At 42.6% G+C, this 19980-nt stretch overlaps 1 long non-coding RNA gene across 1 annotated transcript in view; it reads right to left on the bottom strand.

The window, feature by feature from the left end:
- Positions 1 to 553: 553 nt before the first annotated feature.
- Positions 554 to 19980, bottom strand: part of LOC122205977 — a 38838-nt gene continuing 19411 nt past the window's right edge. Inside the window, exons 2-3 of the long non-coding RNA XR_006196326.1 lie at positions 17373 to 17510; positions 554 to 800 (exon numbers count right to left, since the gene is read on the bottom strand). This is a non-coding gene — a long non-coding RNA (uncharacterized LOC122205977). The remainder of the gene's footprint in view (positions 801 to 17372; positions 17511 to 19980) is intronic.

Raw genomic sequence — 19980 nt, 5'->3', positions numbered from 1 at the left:
AGTCTGCGGGAATATTCCACAGAAGAATAGGAGCCTCACCAAGTGGTAGGAACATGTTAAATAAATAATGGTTTCCAGAAACAGGAGACCAAGAAACAGACGTTTCTCGGGCTCTTGGAGATGTTTACGAGAATATGAGTAGAAGAGAAATAGAGATGCTTTCTACCATGCTTCCCTTATTCTGGATGAAAGGCCAAGAAGAAAAATGACAGGGAAGACGAGAAATGAGAAGGATCCTGAAAGAGCCCTGGGGAAGGGACGTGCGGGGAGAGGGCCCCAGCTGGGGTGCAGCCCCCAGGAAGCGAGAACAAAGATGAAGGAAGGAAGTAAAGAAAAGAAGGAGGGGGGTAAGCGAGGAGGAGGATGAGAGTCCCTGAGCTCGCACCAGGACCCCAGAGAGCCCTTCACACCCGAAGAAAGAGGGACTTTCTCCAAGAAGCCTTTATTTACACTTTCCCCTTAGATCCACATTTCCCTCAGGGAATTTCTGAGAAGGGGGAAAAAGCCTCCAGTTGTCAGCAAACACCAGGAGTTTTGAGAAGGATGCTCTTAATTAGAGTGAACAGCAAGTCTTGCGCTATGGGCCGGCTTCTCCCTGTGATTCTACACCCACACTCACACACTCACACCTCTCCTTTGGACACCCCCAACCCACGCTGTCAGGGTCTTCCCGCCCTGCCCTGTGCTTTGTCCACAGTGGACCGACCACCTGGGGCCTTACCTTCCTCAGGAGCCATGCCCAGCGCCTTGGGATTCCAATACCGCTCCCTCCAGAATATGTGTTCGTCCTGTGTACTCTCCTAGAGAAGCAGTTTAAGATTTGACTTAAACTTATTTACTTACTTAGCCTAAGTAACCTAAACTTACTTAAAATCCAAAAGAAAAATCGAGTTGATTATATATCACGTTTCAAAAGAAAACTTGTAGGGCACCTGGGGGTTCAGTCAGTTAAGCGTCTGACTCTTGATTTCAGCTCAGGTCATGATCTCATGGTTCGTGAGACTGAGCCCTGAATCCCCACATAGTGCTGAGAACACAGAGCCTGCCTGGGATTTTCTCTCTCTCTCTGCCCCTCCCCTCCTCTCAAAATAAACTTTTTTTAAAAAGAAAACTAGAGGAAAGAAGGAAGAACAGAAGAAGGGAAAGAGAGAGAGAAATATATAAACCTTGCTAAGAGCCTGCAGGATGCAAATACTATGCTAAGTGTCTTAACCCATTTGGGCTGCTGTAACAAATACCATAGACTGGGTAGCTTATAGACAAGCGAAATTTATTTCTTACAGTTTGGGAGGCTGGGAAGGGGTGAGAACTCCCTGGGGCCCCTTTCATAGGGGCATTAATCCCATCCATGAGGGCTCCAGCCTCATAACCTAATGACATCCCAAGGCCCCACCTCCTAATGCCCATCACCTTAGGGGTTAGGGTTTCAACATAGGAATTGTGCGGGGACACAAACGTTCAGACCATTGCACTAAGTATTCTACATTTGTCCCCTCATGTATTCCTCAGAATAATATAAGGAGGTCTTTTTTGAAGATAAGGAAACATTAGATCATATCCAAAAGCCACAGTTAACTCAGAACCAGATTCGAATCAGATATTCCAGGCTCTGAGTACGAAATTGAGAAATGTGTGTGATGGAAGAGAGGTTCCTAAGTGGAAACCTTACTGAGCACAGCGCCCCCTGGGGGCAGTTAGAGGAGTATGTGGCCGCTCTGGCCTCTCACTGAAGAACAAGCTCCCAACTTCAGCCATGTTTGATTTTGCCTCATTCACAGACTCCATTTTGTTCCCTATTCTTGTTTGACTTCTTTCCTTATGTTTGTACGCTAACCAGTCCTATTTCGCGTATTCTTCAAAGCCTTCACAAATCTCTGCAAAAAAAGAAATAATTAAAATTTGTTTAAAAAACTCCCTTTAAAAAACATAAACTAATTAAAAAGAAATGTACTGACAATGTGGAGTCCAAATTCCCCTGGATCAGGGTGGCCCAATTGCAATGACAGTGGATGGAGTACCCAGTTGATGGGTCTGAGTTGTGAGAGGGACCTAAGCCTGGCTCCATTTCTCCAAATCACACTTGATCTGCCATTGGTTTCCTGAATGAGTATGGCCAGATGGTCAGTTGTTACTCTGCAAAGTGTGATAATAGCACTCCCCACAAGGTGTTCTAGAAAGGTTTTGAAGTGCTTGGGTGAAAAGAACCATAATATAATTTTTTTTTTGGAGTGGAGGGGATGTCAATACCCTTTTTTCATCACACCTTTTTTTCAGTAACCTTTTAAGAGCAGCTGATGTGTGTTGTAATCCAAAGCTGCTGACTCGGAATGAAAAATTGGTCACTGAAAGTACTTCAAGGTTTTTTAAAAAACAGCTAAAAGAGCCCATCCAAGAGCTCGCTTCTGAGTCCCAGGGAGGCCCCCAGATTTTCTCTTGCAGGAGAGATCTTCCTCACTGCACCCTAGCAGTAAGGCTGTCTGAGCATGAACAGGCCTGGAGCAGTGGAATAGACCTGGGTTCAAATCCTGACTCCACCACTAACCAGCTACCTGATCTTGGGCAAATTATTTTCACACCCTGGCCTCTGTTTCCTTATCTACGATGGAAATAATAACAGTTACCCCCGCCCCCCAGACTTTGTCACTAGGATTAAACCAGATATCTATATCTAGATATCATGTGCCCAGTAAATGTGAGTTGCTGCTCTCAACAGGATGAGCAGCAGCTGGGGTATCATCTCTCAGGTATTCATCTTGTCTCTTCCACAGGTCCTTTCCCAGAGCAGACACAACCGAGGTTTTGGTGGGGAAGGGGTTCATTTTGGATCTGGTAGAATGTGTTGGGAACTTCATGTTATTGACAGAAAACCTTTCCAAGTCACCTCCTCCTCTAGCCACTGCCAGGGATGTGACATTATTCTCCTTGAAGCCCCTACCAATTACCCCCCAATACTTTTGAGGCACGCTTCATCTTCCTGTCTGCAGGATTCAATCAGGCCACTGTCCTACATGGAAACTAAGGGCAAGACTCCACACAGCTGGAAGTCCAGAAGCTATGTCATCTCTGTCAGAGAAGACCGGAATTAACCACTTGGAACTTCCTCCTCTGCCTCTGGGTTTCTGCTCTTCAGAGAATGTGGGTCCTTGTTATGGGATTTAGGAGACAGCAGAATTAGGAGGGAAACTGGGGAAAAGATTGATATTTGTACAAGTATGTGACCATGGCTGCCCCTAGGGTATGTGGGGCCCAGACAAATATATAAACAATCATATATAAGCAATTAAAGTCACCAAAATCTTCATACTAGCACATCTGGTGGCCCAATTTCAGGTGATCCCATGAAAGAAATACAAGTCAGCAGGAGCTATACAATCTCCAGACCACCCTCCTGGAACTAGGTCTGGGTCCTGGTCCCAATCCTGGAACAACGTCACAGGCACAAGGCTCGGATCTTCTGGAGCATCTGGTCAACCCTATACGAGCAGTAGAGGATGGAAGAAAGTCCTAAAGGGGAGAAATAGGCACCAGAGCCCACATGGGTCCTGCAACAGGGTCTAGGAGTCCCACCTGGATGGCACTGCTGACTCCTGCCTATCTCCAGCATTGGACAGGGAATAAGAAAAGTTCAAGGAAGGCACTCAAACAGCAGAGTCCTCTGAGGCACAGGGCTGGGCCAGATCTCAGGACAGGACTGCATTTGATACCAGAGCCTCTGCGAAAGTTTTCCTGAGTCAGGTTCAAAAGGAACAGTGCCTCCTTCCTCTTGGTGTGTGGACATTGTGGGGTTCTCGTAAATTCTAGACCAGACAGTCTTTCTCTTAAAGTTACTCCTGTCTCTCAAGGACTATAGCTGTGGACTAGAAGGTCCTAGTGCTATTACCATGAACTAGTTGCCCTATTAGCAACATGGCAGATAGAGATAAAAACAATTAAGATTGAATCTAGGACAAGGGCAAGCCAACTCAATTCTATCAGGAACTACTTGCAAATTCATTGTTTTTGCTTGGGAAGTTATAAGCCTGGACTCCTCCACAGGCCTGCCCCTCACATTTGCAGGCCTAGGGCAACAGTACACATGGAAGCCCCTGGCCCACAACCCACCCATTTCTCTTTTCTCTCTGCTAGCTCTACTCAGATCATACAAGACCTTTTCCGTATGCATATGGACATCCCAGCTCACCCAGCCTATTTCTGTCTCCCCTGACCCCTGCCAAACCACCACTCCTTGGCCACCCTTTGGGTACACAGGTGGTATAATTAGCCCTCACTCAAAAGGACAGACCTGGGAAAGACATTTATATTGACCTTAGCATTGGGGCAAGGAATTCTGGTGTCCCTGGTACCTAGAATATGGTTTTGAAGTAGGGGGGCATGGACTGTAGGTGGACACACCACTTGGGCTCCTGGACCTCTCATCCCCTGGGAAAGGCACAGACGGAGGAGGGCCAGAGCCAGTCCCATGAAAGCTAAAGCCAGAGCAGAGGCCCACTTGCCTGGGTCTAAGGGTAATCCACCCCAGCATATGATTTCCAGACCCATACCCCAACCCCTACTTCACTTTTCAGTTTCTACTTCCTCAACCTCCTTCGGCCCACTCCCCAACTGCTGCTTTTCACTCATGCATAAGAATTCCTAGTTCCTGTTTTTGAGTCATCCTGGATCTGACCTTGAAGCTAGTGTTATACAAAAAAGGAGATATTACATCTTTTTTAAAAGTCTACAGAACCTGAATATTTATGATACACCGCATCAAGATCTCCTAGCAAAGAAATGTAATTCTTGTCACCCATGGCTACTGAAAAATGACTTTCTGGATACACTAGTGGCACTTTTTATCTTTCATAGGCTGACAGATAATGGGATTGCAAGTTTCAAGCAGTAATCTCCTCATCTTATTGTGATTTCTGGGGGGGGGGGGGGGGGGGGGGGGGCGGGGGAGACGATGTAGTTGAGCTCTATAGAGGACCGAACAGACAAGCAAAATAACACTCTGCCACAGGAAGTTCCCATAGTGGAAGAGATCTGAGTTCCCTTATACTCTTTCCAGGGGAACTGACATTGTTCCATTTTGTGATTAAGGACACCAGTGAAGAAGCAGAAAAGCAGCTATGAGATTTGCTCCAGAAATCAAATCCAGAACCCAAGTTCTTCCACATTATGTGATATCGCAATATAATTTCTTTGAAAAACTGATCTGATCTTTCTTCTTTGAAGTCACACATGCTTTCCATGTAATTTCCTTACGGTGGTGTGGCATAATAAAAAATATTGAGCCTTTGTCACAGTTTCTGGTACTTGGGTCCTAAAACCCTTGGAATCTCCAAAGCAATGAGAGTCTTTTGCATGCTAATAAGAGGACTGGCTGTTGGGGTCCCCTGGATCACTCCAGGATGGGGACCAGTCTCCAGAATGACCAAGCCTTGATTAGAAGCTAGGAACTTTCAGCCCTACCCTCCAACTCCAAGAAGGGGAGAGGGACTGGAGACTGAGTCAATGATTTAATCATTTGTGTGTATGTAGTGAAGCCTCCATAAAACCCGTAAATGGCAGGGTTCATAGAGTATGTGGGTTGGTGAGCATATTCCTGTGCTGGTTTGGTGGTGTACCCCAACTCCCTGTAACAGAAGCTCCTGTGCTTGAGACCCCCTCAGACCTCATCCTATATACCTCTTCATCTGGCTATTCATTTGTATCCTTTATAACATCCTTTATAATAAATCAATAAATGTAAGTAAAATATGTTCCCGAGTTCTGTGAGCCAGTCTACCATATTACCAAACCTAAGGAGGGGGGGTCATGGGACCCCCCCCCCATTTATAGCTGGTAGGTGAGAATTATGGGAGGCCCAGGACTAATGACTGACACATGAAGTGGGAGGCAGTATTGTAGGACGGAGCCTTTAGCCTGCAGGGTCTGCACTAATGCAAAGTAGTATCAGAATTGAATGGAATCATTGAACACCAAGTTGGTGTCTGGAGAACCAAAGAATGGTTGTTGGTGTACAAAACAGCCCAGAGTGGTTATCTGGCACTGCCCTTTATTATGGTCATTTGTGTTGGTTTTTTCCTATTAGTTGTATTTTCTTTGAGAACCCAAACTGGGTGTTATTCGTATTTGTATTTCTTACAACACTTAGCACAGAGCCTAGCCCACAATAAAAGATGAATAGACAACGTTGAACGGGTTCCAATTTGTTGTGTTGACTGCTCCTCAGATCTTTATGATCACACACATTTAGGAAGGCTGAGCTGGGCTGGGCTGGGCTATGTATGGCTTATAGTGACAAGGCACTGAATCATGGCATTCACCAAGGACTTGTCTCTCAAACCTTCTTACCAGCCTGCTGACTTGCCTGGACCCCTATACTTACCCCTGTTCTGTGACCACATCAGCAACTTGTCGCAGCTCCAGTTTCAGAGACTTTCCTCAAATACACGTATTTGTAGATCAATTACAATTGATCAGGAGAAAAAAGAAGAATGAGCATTCAGCCTTTGACATTTTTACTCTAGAGTCTCTTACAGCTGAACTTGAATGACAAGTTCAGTCTGTCCTTAGGGAATGAAACCCTTCCTCCTTCACCTCGCCTCCATCAAATCCTTAACAATAGCTATAAAACAGAAGACTCAGATCCCTAGCAGATCTCTAGGTAGGCTGGGGCAGGAGCAGGGAGCAGATTTTAACTGAAATTCTGCAGGCTTTGCAGGGATTGTCCACTATGGAATGGCCAGCAGACCTCAGCAATTCCCATGTCTCACAATCACTCTCTCTGGTAGACATAGACCCATAGTCTCCTCTAAACACCAAACCACAGTGCAGCGAGCAGCAGAGGGCAGGCATCCAAAAGACACACCAGAAAGACTCAGAGGAATGGTGTCCAAGTCTTTGTCTCCCAAAATCTATGTCCTTTATTGAGAAGAGAATACAAAAGGGAGGGGAGAAGAGGAAGGAAGAGCAGGGAAGAGTAGGGGAGGGCAAAGAAGGGAAGGAGAAGAGAGAGGAGGGGAGGGGGGGACAGCAGAGGGAAGGAGAGGACATCAACCAGGACAATGTGTAAGACAGCACAGCCTCTTAGCCAGCCAGGTCATGAACATGGGAGCCCACCAAGACTCATATTCTAAACTGTAGTTCTTCAGTTCAGCCTGGGTAAATGCATACTGGTTATAGCAAAGGATTCAAAAAAGCAAGACCTGACCGGACTGCCAGAATCATAACCACAAAAGACAATTTTGTAGGTTTTGTGGCTATTTTCATTCACTCCCTGGATCAGAGTACATCTGACTCCCTACAGGATAATCTCCAGAATCCAGTCTATTCTCAAATGCCTCAAGTAGCAGGATTTTCACGGCCTCCCCTGGGAAGTCATTCTCAAAGTCGAATGGCCAGGGTATTTTGCCTTGATATTGAACATCCATCTTTCTTTTTCCTAACCTCATCCCTATTATCCTGTGGAATAAACCCCTTCCCTCAGCATTATTTGTTTCTCTAAGTATTTACCGATGCATTTCCCAGACATACTTACTGTACCATTTTGAGCATCTCTGCACTCGAGCTTCAGAGATCAAGAAATGGCTAAGAAATGCAGTGACAAATAAAGGCTCTGCCATCTGGCAGGCATAAACATAAATGAGATGTGAGCCCAAAATCTCAATAAAGAAGGGATCATCATCAATCCACCCTCTACGCAGAGCCCCACGACAACCAGAGAATTACCCTGCAGTGAGTGATGCTCTGCCAGTGGGACCCTGTTCTCCCTGTGATTCATTTTCACAGCCTAATGAGTTCTCCCTTCCCCAAAATGAGTTTATGAAATGCCAAATTTATCTTATCATATGTATCTTTAATTTCATTCACCCCACTTGGTATACTTTTTATCTCACTGTGCTATGGTGCCTGGTGTATAAATTCTCATTGCACAAACAGTGGAGCGTTAAGAGCTTGCCAGCTCCTTGATGTAAGTAGAGCAATCAGAGTGGGCTCTGAGCGTGGGCTGCCCAAGAGCACATTAGCCTTGTTTCCACCTTGATGAATGTGGGGAGATTCAGCTGTTTTCTCCGTACATTTAGAACTTTTTTCCACAATCCAGAAGAACTCCAGTAATTAAAAATGGCTACTCAACCATCTACTCTGGTCAAGAGGGCCTCCCTTCATCTCCCGTCCACACCCCACCTCCAGCACATACCCTGTTCGGGCCAATCTCCTTCAGACCTCTTACTCTGATGCCTCACCAAAATGTCCTTTCTTCTCCAGCAAATGGTCACCCAATTTTATAGCTGGACAGTTCCTTAGTTGAGACTTTTTTTTTTCTCCTTTCAGATAAGAGAGCTAGAGACTTGGAGAGAAAAGTTGGATCTGATACTTCCTTCCTTAATACAGACATTCATTGAACACTTACTGTATGACAGAAGCACCAGATGCTCTAGGAATATACAGGAGGGACCCCTAATTCAAAGAGGGAAACATTACTCTTTTCACTCTTGACCTCCCTTCAAGCCATTCTCCAGATTGTAGCCAGAGTGAGCCATTTAAGCCATGAGTGAAATCAGGTCATTTCTCTGCTTAGGAAACTTCGGGAACTTGCTATGCATTCAACTAAAATCCAAACTTTTTTTTTGTTTGTTTTCCTGTTTGGGCGCACAGTCATGCAAGGTCTAGCCCTGGCTACCTCTGCACCTCCACCTCTTCCACTCTCCATGGCTCACCAAATTCCAGCTCCATTACTAACCGGCTTTCAATTCCTACAATGCACCAGGTTCTCTCAGAGCCTTCCTACATACTCCTTCCCTTTTGTTCCTTCAGTCCAAAATGCTGCCCTGAATCCTCTCAGTGACCCCCTACAGTGTCACCTGGCTTACCTGGCTAACTCGTTGTCATTTTTCAGGCATCAGCTTAACTGTCACCTCCTCAGCCTTCTATTACAGCAGATCCCCATCCCACCCTAAGGTCACTTTCATTGTTCTCTGGATTTTCCCTCAAGGCAACTCACACGATTTTTGCTATATGTTTATCTGTGCTTCCCTGTTTAGCGTTTGTCTTCCCAAACAAATGCTGTTAGCAATTAGTATGCTAAAAGATAAACTGAGATACATTAAGTTTTTGAACAGTTTATTGGAACAACTATTGATCTGACTCAGGCAGTGCCAAACCAAAATTGGGTAGAGGTCAGAAGCTAAGGGAAAGACTTAGAGCATCGAGAAGACACAGAAACAGCAAAGAAATCACCTGCTTGGTTATAATCCGAGTTGCCTTATTTAGGGAAGCCTGGTTAGTTGTGATTTATTGTTCTTAAGTTTCAATTTCATAACTGTAAGGCATTTACAGAAATTGACTCTGGCTTGGGTTTCAGTTTGTTTGTGTAGGCTGCCAAGACATTAGAGCCATTTCGGTCCAATGGTTGCCTTGTTCAATGACTCTAAAAATGATTAGACAAAATCTTTAGGAAAACAAGGATCTCGTATGTTTTATACACAAAACACCCAGTTCAGTGCCTTCACAGACTGGCTCAACAAATACTTGTTGAAAGATGACTTCCTGAGGAGGTGACACGAGCTGAGTCCCAAAGGGCAGGAGGGAGTTAGTAGACAAAGGCAGGGGAGTGGCATTGCTGGCATCTGGTGAGGCATATGCGAAAGTCTGGAAGCATGACCATACAAAAACCATACGTTACCGAGTATGGTTTGAACACTGCGTGCAAAAGGAGGACTAGTGGGTGATGAGGTTGGGAATGCCTGCCAACGAACATGGACACTCTCCTGTACACCAGGGAGAGCTAATGAGTAGGTTTTTAAAGGAGCAGAAAGATAGTGCATTTGTATTTTTGTATTCTCTAAAGGTCACTTTGGAGAAAGGGTAAGAGAGGGAGGCTACTGCAGGCACCCAGTGGTGGATAACAAAGACCTGGAAAGAATGATTCAAAGGAGATTTAGAAAATCAGATGGGATTTAGTGATCAATTAGCTGTTGGGGTGAAGAAGAAGGAAGAATCCGAGATAACACCCAGAGAGATTTCTGGCTGAGGCCATGGGGCTGAAGGGCTATCATTAATTTAGAAGCACGGTCATAGAAATAACTTGGTTCTACAGTATTTCCTTCAAGGTCGACACAAAGATTCACATGCTTCATCCTACAATGATTTTTCCCCTGCTCTGAACTCATCCAGCATTTCTTTTTATAGACTGTACAACCTTCCCAAACAGGATGGATTCACTCGTATCCATCAGGGCCCTGCAGGAAACAGATGGCACCCTCACGAGGAGTAATTGGGTAGAGTACACTGAATATTTACAAAGGTGTGGGGAGGGCACAGGCAAATCAACAACTAGCACAGCTAGTAATGGCTCGTCAGCTCTCCAATAGGCCTGGCCCACTCCTGCCCCGGGGTCACTGTCTGTGTTGCCTTCCCTGCTTGAAATGTTCTTTCCCCAAATATCTACATGGCTCGCTTCTTCCCCTTCTTAACTCTTTACTAAGATGTCACATTAGCCTGGACTCTTTAAAATTGTTAAAAGGCAAAACAAAACAAAACCTCTCCCCCTTTACCTGCTTGATTTGCCCCTAATCATTTATCATTACCTACCATACAATGTATTTTACAAATTTACCTTACATAAGATAAATGTAATGAAATAAAGACAAAGTCTTCCTCAGATGAAGTGACGTTGAGCCTCAACCTGAATGAAGTGAGAGAGTGGGCCATAAAAATAGCTGAAGGAAGAATTCAGGGGGTGGGGAACAGCATGGGCAAAGGCCCTGAGGTAGGACTGTGCATTCCGTGTTCTAAAAAACCAAAAGGGAGGGTGAGTCACAGAAGTTGAGGTGGGTGAGTGCTGGTGCAGATCATACCAAGGAACTGAACTTCATTAATTTTAATGAATTTAAAGTTAAATGGACACATGCCACTAGTGGTTAATATACTGGACAGCACAGGTGTGTATAATATCAAATACTTTAGAATACTTGAATAATTTTTTCCCAAAGGTATGCTGCTGCTACATAAATCTTCAGATTTACTCCTTTTTGCTTTCCCAAGAGATGTTGGTGCCCAAATAGGATTTCTCTGGGAAACTGCTGTTGCTAAGATATTTTCCATACTTAGACTATGATAGCAAGTGTTCTAAAGAGCTGAGGCAAATAGCCACACGACTTAAGGCAGGAGGGGGGGGGGGGGAAGAAAAGAAAAAACTTTCAACTAAAATAATAAGGCAAAAGTTGGATCATGACCTAAATTACAATCTTTTTTAGGTTTACAAGGCATTTTTATCTTTGCTATGTTGAAAAGGTCTTCACTATCAGGTGGAGCAGACACTTTCACTGAGAAACCTGAAGCAGGACAAAGGTGAAGGGACTGCCCAAGGACAAGAGCTGTCAGTCTAGGGCCTGAACTTCTGGCTCTGGGTCTCACTGTCTCATCCTGACAATGTGTATTAGTCCTGACTTCTCTTAGCTCGTCCAAGACCATTCCACATGATTCCCTGTGTACTTTTATAAATGAATTTACTGGTTCAATTTGAAAACTACACCCTCCTCAAGCATTTCATTTGTCTAAATTATCTAAAGATTATTTTTGATGAAGCTTATGTTTAGGAAGCTGTACAAAAAGTATTTTATGGAGTTCTATTACTAGCTAGCTATAGTGTGCCTTAACTAATAACAGGTCTGGTGATTTTCTCTATTGATTTCCTGCTTCCAATTTTATTGATTTATGCTCTAATTCTTACTGTTTACACACACACACACACACACACACACACAATTATATACATATTTGATGTAGGATGAATTATTGTTCAAAATATGTGTGGCCCCTCCCTCTAAACCACAGGAAAGATTATACTTCCTACCCCATAGACCTCAGGCTTGGTTGTATTTTTTTGGCCAAAGGTATGCTCCACTTCCAAGCACAAACTGTAAGAGCCATCATGTGCTTCCACCATCTTCTTTTTCCTTTGCCATGAGAATAGTGATGTCCCTGAAAGGGAATACTCCTTCAACCTGGATCCCAGAGTGAAGACGTAAAACAGAGCTATAGTCAGCCCACAGCCAGCATGTAAGATGGGTAAGCCACTCACTTTACTACTGACAGCCAATGAGATTTGTGGCATGTTTGTTACTGCAGCATATCCTTACCTAAACTGCCTAATACAATATACAAAAGAGGTAACGGTTTCTTTTTCAAAAATTGTTCAGAATATAAATATTGCTCTTAAGACTTCCTCTTTTCATGTAACATATCTTGAATCCTATGTTCTCAACTACTAGGTTAAGCTGCCTCTCCACAGTCTTGCCCTGGAAGGAAACAAAATACTACCAAACTACAAACAATGAAGACATTGCCATTACAACGTTGTCAGGCTAAGTGAGGGTTGGAGAAAGGAGTTTTGTGATCTCAGGTTCACTCTGCATATTGTAACATAGTATTTATCCAGTGGTTACAGGCAAAGGGCTGTCAATAAAGCTAATTATGAGGTTCAGTCAGACACTAAACTTAAAACTATTTTGGACCCTTATTATTTTCAAACCAACATAAAAAGCTCTTTTCTACCATCTGCATGCATCCCTACCCCATTATTCTCCTATCAGACTAAAGATCTTTTTTACTGTTTTCTTTTTGGGAGACCTAAAGGAATCTCCAGAAAACAGCCTAACAGAAACAACAGTGTAAGTAGTGTGCCCTGATTAAAACCAATGCTTACCCAAAATGTGGCAAACTAACTTGATCAGAGAGATATATAAGAAAGCCTTGTAATCAGGGCACCTGCTGGCTCAGTCAGTAGAGCTCGCAACTCTTGGTCTCAGCATTGTTAAGTTAGAGACCCACATTGGGTGTAGAGATTGTTTAAAAATAAAATCTTAACAAAAAATCCTTATTATAATCCCAAATCCCCCTTTTTAGCAAGAACTAACACTCGGTTTCATGTTCTACTATGAATTAGGCATTGCGTCTAAGGCTCACATTCAGCACTTGTGAAGCTATATGTTAACATTAAAGCTCTCTCTTTGAAGTAGCTTTATTTCTTTCATTTTGAAAATAATGTGCCCATAATAGTAAACCAGGAAAATTAGTACAAATATTTTTAAAAAGATAAATTAGGGGCGCCTGGGTGGCTCAGTTAGTTAGGCGTCCGACTTCGACTCAGGTCATGATCTCGCAGTCCGTGAGTTCAAGCCCCGCGTCGGGCTCTGGGCTGATGGCTCGGAGCCTGGAGCCTGCTTCCGATTCTGTGTCTCCCTCTCTCTCTGCCCCTCCCCCGTTCATGCTCTGTCTCTCTCTGTCTCAAAAATAAATAAACGTTAAAAAATGTATATTTAAAAAAAAAAGGTTAAATTAATTGGGGCAAGTGGCCGGCTCAGTCAGTAGAGTGTGCAACTCTTGATCACAGGGTCGTGAGTTCAAGCCCCACACTGGGCATGGAGCCTAGTTTAAAACAAAGAAGATAAATTAACCATATTCTCACAACTCAGAGACATAAGCACTACCAAAATGTTGATGCTTTTCCTTCCTGTCTTTGCTTCTATGCATATGGTTCTCTTAACTGAGATCGGCGTTTATATAATTCACACTGTCATTTAACATTAAGTCATAAGTATTTCCCACGTGTTTATAAAGTCCTAGCATTGTATTCCATTATATAGATATCACAATGTATTTAGCTATTCCCCTCTTCTTGAACATTTTAAGTAATGTCATAATAAGCAACTTGGTATACAAATCTTTGCCCACGCTTTCTAGTATTCGCTCATTATTTATTTACGGTAGTTTTTTTTTTAATGGAATCACTGAGTTAAAGCCTATATAATTCCTTTGTCCAACCCTAACTTAGCCTAACAAAGATGTAATGGCAGTGTCTTCATAGTTCCAAGGCTTTTGATGTATATTGTACTAATTGCCTCTGGACCCAAATAACAAGAAATCCCACCAAAAGCCCACACATCAAAAGGCCACCGATGTCAAACACAAACACACACACACACACACACACACACAGTGCATTTATTAAAGAATATATGGGTACCAGAATCAATCAGGACCCAGGACACAACATTATCCATAACCCTAAACACCCACTTTCATGAATAAGACTATTCCAGCCCCAGGGACACACAACTTCACCTCTCTCGCCAGATGTCCTTAAAACACGAAAGTAACTGCATCTGAATACCCGTAAGATTTATGAGTTATGCCACTGCCACATCAGAGATGGACACTTCTCTGGAGAGGTAGAAAGCACATAGGTAAGAGAAGACAAATTAACCTGACAAGCCCTTCCTGTCAACATAAATGCAGCAGCTTCTTAGAAAAGAAAGTACCATTTGCTAGTAGTACTGTGTGTGTGCCTACTTTCTGATTTCCCTTCATGCTAGATGTATAGTCCTAACATACTCAAGAACTGGTGTTCCCTTTGCAGTGAGAAGGAGCACTTTGCAATATTAATCAATTTATATTACTCTTACATTTGATTCTATGGAGGTAAAGATATAACATACATGATGCGTGATAACAGTTCTTTATGTTAGCGGACATTGGACATTGATACTGAACAATTTTGAATAGCTTTATGTTTATAAAAACATTTGCTAATATTTAATTAAACACTTAAAATTAAACTAAAATTTATTTAAATAAGTCTTATCTAAAATTCTGATAGTCATTATTTATAACTCTCATTTGCCTTTAAATTTTAAAGTAATTCTGAATATTTTAGATGAAAATAACTCTCTAAAAACATATATAATACATAACTTTAATTTTCCATTTCTTACATTTAGCTTAATTTACATGTGTAATGGAGAGATTTTCAAATGTATATCCTTTGAGTACAATTACATACTTAAGTATTTAGATAAATAGCATATGAGCTTCCATTTATATTCTCTTGCTGGGCTCCCAAATGTCAGAGATAGGGCTACGGTGAAGGGGGTTGACAAATTTCTCTCTACCAGCAGTATGTGAGCCCACATTTTCCCACACCAAGTTTAAACCTTACTTCTGATAATTCTCAGTGATTAAGTAAAATTTTTCATTTCCTTTGCTTTGATTACTAGTGACGATGAACTTTTTAAATATATGTTAACTAGTCACTTGTAAATTCTCTTCAAGTAATCTATCTCTTCATACACTTGGCCCATTTTAAATTTAGGGCATTAACATTTTTTCTTATTGATTTGAGTGAACACATTATATATTAAATATATCCACCCTTAGTCATATTTCTTGCAAATGTTTCCCCAAATTATCAATTATTTTACATTTTTATTTATATTTTTTACATACATTTGTATACAGTCAAATCTATCCATCTTTTCTTTTGTGATTTCTCCTATGGAGTTTATGCTTAGAATACCCTTTCCCACTCAGAAATCAGATAAATGTTAATCTTAATTTTCTTCTAGTATTTTCACTTCTTTAAACACAATGCACTCACTAATGCACCTGGGATTTATTTGGACATGACATAAATTCATGATTGCATTAATTTTTTATATGTAGCTATCTAAATCTTTCTCAGTGACTTGAAATGCTTCCTTTATTGTGTACTAACTTTTGGAGTTTGCTTTTAAAGAAATATATTCCCTTCTAGGGGTGCCTGGGTGGCTCAGTCGGTTAAGTGTCCAACTTTGGCTCGGGTCATGATCTTGCGGTTTGTGAGTTCCAGCCCCGTGTCCGGCTCTGTGCTGACAGCTCAGAGTCTGGAGCCTGCTTTGGATTCTGTGTCTCCCTCTCTCTGCCCCTCCCCAGCTCATGCTCTGTCTGTCTGTCTGTCTCTCTCTCTCTCTCTCTCAAAAATAAATAAACATTAAAAAAACTTTAAAAAAATAAAAATTTTTAAAAATTTAAAAATACATTCCCTTCCATTCATCTGAGTCTATTCTTGAGCCACATTAACTAATTATTGCACAGATACAATATTCTAAATTTCTCACGAGATTAGTCCTTCTCTTTCCATTCATCTTTTCAGACTTTTCTCCCTTTCTCATCTTTCCATTCTTGCAGGTGAACCTTGGAGTCAGTCCTCAATTTGCTGCCCCTTTGGGCTCTGCCTTGACTGGAAGTAAAGCCAAAACCAGGAGACCACCTGGTAGAGGTATGGGAGTGGGTAATCCTTAAAAATAAGTCTAAGTCTATTTAATACAGTTGTCTACTTACTACAAGATTACTCCTAACTCTAAAATCAGTCTCTGGAACTTTAGTACCCACAACTATTTTGTTATGTATGGAAAGTGCATAGCTTGTGGTCAAATGGACTATAACATTGACCTTAGACAAGACAAATGAACTTAGACAAGTTATTTAACTTCTCTGAACCTCAGCTTCCTTATCTGTAAATAGAAGTGGGTAAAGCTGACCTCACAGAGCTGTTGGGAGAATTAAGAGATCATGTAGGTAAAACAGCCAGCATGGGGTCCAGCATATGGTGAGTGCTCTTGAAATGTTAACTTTTTTCTCCCATTTTAGCATTCTTGCTGTGCTACTCCAGAAGCATGCTCCTAGTCCTGCTCTGTATCTTTCTTTTTTCTTTTTCTTTTTTAATTTTAGAGAAAGACAGAGAGCATGACTCAGGGAGAGGGACACAGGGAGACAGAGGGAGAATCCCAAGTAGGCTCCATGCTCAGCACAGAGCCCCAAACCAGGCTCGATCCCACAACCCAGTGATCATGACCTGAGCCTAAATCAAGAGTCAGATGCTCAACCAACTGAAACACCCAGGGGACCCCAGGCTCTGTATCTTTCAAGGCATTAGGGTGTCTTTGCAAAATATATTCTGCTATGGTTTAAATAGACATTTCTCCCCAAAATTGTATGTCGAAATTCTAATACCCCATGTGATGGTTGTAGGGGTGGGGTCTTCAGGAGGTGATTAGGTCATGAGGACAGAGCCCTCACTAATGGAATTAGTGTCTTTAATAAAGAAGCCCCCAAGAGCTGCCTGCCCACCTTCTGCCATATGAGAACATAATGAGAAGTTGCCAGTCTGCAACTCAGAAGAGTTGCAGAGCATGACCAGACTGGCACCCCAATCTGGAACTTCCCATCTCCAGAACTGTGAGATATAAATTCCTGTGGTTTATAGGCCACCGGTCTGTGGTATTTTGTTCTAGCAGCCCAAACAGACTAAGACAGATTCTAAGATTGACTCCTCGGAGCATTCAAGGATGTCACATGGACTGACCCTTAGCTATCTGTAACAGGAAAGGAAAAAAGTCAGCCTTCAGCTTTTGTGGAATCCTGAGTCACTCTATTTCACTGTTAGGGCCATTCGGCTATGTTCTTGCCTGCAGAAGTTCTTCTGCCAGCCACAGAGAAGTGCGAATAATTTAAATGATTCAAGCCAGCTTGTCAACATGTTCTTCAGATCTTTCTACATAGATATTTACTCTTTGATCTTTCACAAGATGGATCATCCTCAGCCAGGCAGAGAAAGTGATTACCCTGGATGATTATCCTGGAACTGACACTAAATTGGAACCAGTTTCCTTTCTCCATGAGAGCATGACTCCAATAACAGGAATTATCTGTTAAAAAGAAAAAAACAGAAACATAAAGTCATTTTCTCTACAAATTGCCCTAAGTTAGAGCCAGAAATCTCTAGACAGAGCCAACAGTACCACACATTGTAAAACAGTCTTTAGCAAGGTCTCATCAACCCTGCCCTGCTTCACCCAGCCTTGGCACAAGCCCTCATCCTATCCCAGCATAGCCGCAGCACACTCAGGCTTGATCCAAGCTGTGTTACCTGTTGTTACCTCAGACCTGAGCTCCATGCTGCCCTCACCCCCCTCACCCAGGCCGGCTCTAGGCACTGTCCTCCTCGGCAAGACTGTGAAATAAATGCTTTCTGCCTCTGTAGTATGATAAAAAAAAATAAATATTTGGTCTTTGTCCCTGATTCCTGGCACAGAGTTCCTAAAATCCTTGGAATTTACTGTCTTTTGAAGAAATACATTTTTTAAATGTTTATTTATTTTTGAGAGAGAGATGGAGGGACAGAGTGTGAGGAGGGCAGGGGCAGAGAGAGAGGGAGACACAGAATCTGAAGCAGGCTCCAGGCTCTGAGCTGTCAGCATAGAGCCCGATGCGGGACTCGAACTCATGAACCATGAGATCATAACCTGAGCTGAAGCCAGCTATTAACGGACTGAGCCACCCAGGTGCCCCTATTGTCTCTTGTATGCTCATGAGGTGGCTCATGGTGGAAGCTGGACACTAGAAAAACCAACCACATGATGAAAGGGTTAGAACTTTCAACTTCACCCGCCCCCCCCCCCCCCAACCTTCAGGGAGGAGAAAAGGGCTGAAGATTAAATTCAATCACCCATGGCCAATCAGTTAATCAATTGTGCCTATGTAATGAAAGTTCCATAAAAACCCCTAAATGACAGGGGTACCTGGGTGGCTCAGTCGGTTAAGCGTCCTACTTCTGCTCAGGTCATGATCTTGCGGTCCCATGGGTTCAGGCTCCATAGTTTCGAGTCCCGCAGGTTCGAGCGCCACGTCCGGCTCTGTGCTGACAGCTCAGAGCCTGGAGCCTGCTTTGGATTCTGTGTCCCTGTCTCTCTCTGCCCCTCCCCCACATGTGCTCTGTCTTGCTCTATCTCTCAAAAATAAATGTTAAAAAAATATATATGGCACAAAAACAGACAACAGATCAATTGAACAGAATAGAGAACCCAGAAATGGACCCACAAACGTATGGCCAACTAATCTTTGACAAAGCAGCAAAGAATATCCAATGGAATAAAGACAGTCTCTTCAGCAAGTGGTGCTGGGAAAACTGGACAGCGACACACAGAAGAATGAACCTGGACCACTTTCTTACACCATACACAAAAATAAACTCAAAATGGATGAAAGATCTAAATGTAAGACAGGAAGCCATCAAAATCCTCAAGGAGAAAACGGGGAAAAAAACCTCTTTGACCTCGGCCACAGCAACTTCTTACTCAACACATCTCCAGAGGCAAGGGAAACCAAAGCAAAAATGAACTATTGGGACCTCATCAAAACAACAAACTTCTGCACAGCGAAGGAAACAATCAGCAAAACTAAAAGGCAACTGACGGAATGGGAGAAGATATTTGCAAACAATATATCAGATACAGGGTTAGTATCCAAAATCTATAAAGAACTTACCAAACTCAACACCCAAAAAACAAATAATCCAGGGGAGAAATTGGCAAAAGACATGAATAGACACTTCTCCAAAGAAGACATCCAGATAGCCAACTGACACATGAAAAAATGCTCCACATCACTCATCATCAGGGAAATACAAATCAAAACCACCATGAGATACCATCTCACACCTGTCAGAATGGCTAACATTAACAACTCAGGCAACAACAGATGTTGGCGAGGATGCAGAGAAAGAGGATCTCTTTGGCACTGCTGGTGGGAATGCAAACTGGTGCAGCCACTCTGGACAACAGAATGGAGGTTCCTCAAAAAATTAAAAATAGAACTACCCTACAACCCAGCAATTGCACTACTAGGTATTTATCCAAGGGATACAGGTGTGCTGTTTCAAAGGGGCACATGCACCCCCATGTTTATAGTAGCACTATCAACAATAGCCAAAGTATGGAAAGAGCCCAAGTGTCCATCGATGGATGAATGGATAAAGAAGATGTGGTATATATATATATATATATATATATATATATATATATATATATACATACACAATGGAGTATTACTCGACAATCAAAAAGAATGAAATCTTGCATTTGCAACTATGTGGATGGAACTGGAGGGTATTACGGTAAGCGAAATTAGTCAGAGAAAGACAAATATCATATGATTTCACTCATATAAGGACTTTAAGACACAGAACAGATGAACACACAAGGGAAAGGAAGCAAAAATAATATAAAAACAGGGAGGGGGACAAACCAGAAGAGACTCTTCAATATGGAGAACAAACAGAGGGTTACTGGAGGGGTTGCGGGAGGGGGGATGGGCTAAATGGGTAAGAAGCATTAAGGA

Source organism: Panthera leo, chromosome A2 (genome assembly GCF_018350215.1).
Source record: "Panthera leo isolate Ple1 chromosome A2, P.leo_Ple1_pat1.1, whole genome shotgun sequence".
NCBI classification, from domain to species: Eukaryota; Metazoa; Chordata; class Mammalia; order Carnivora; family Felidae; genus Panthera; species Panthera leo.
This window is presented reverse-complemented; position numbering and strand designations above follow the sequence as displayed.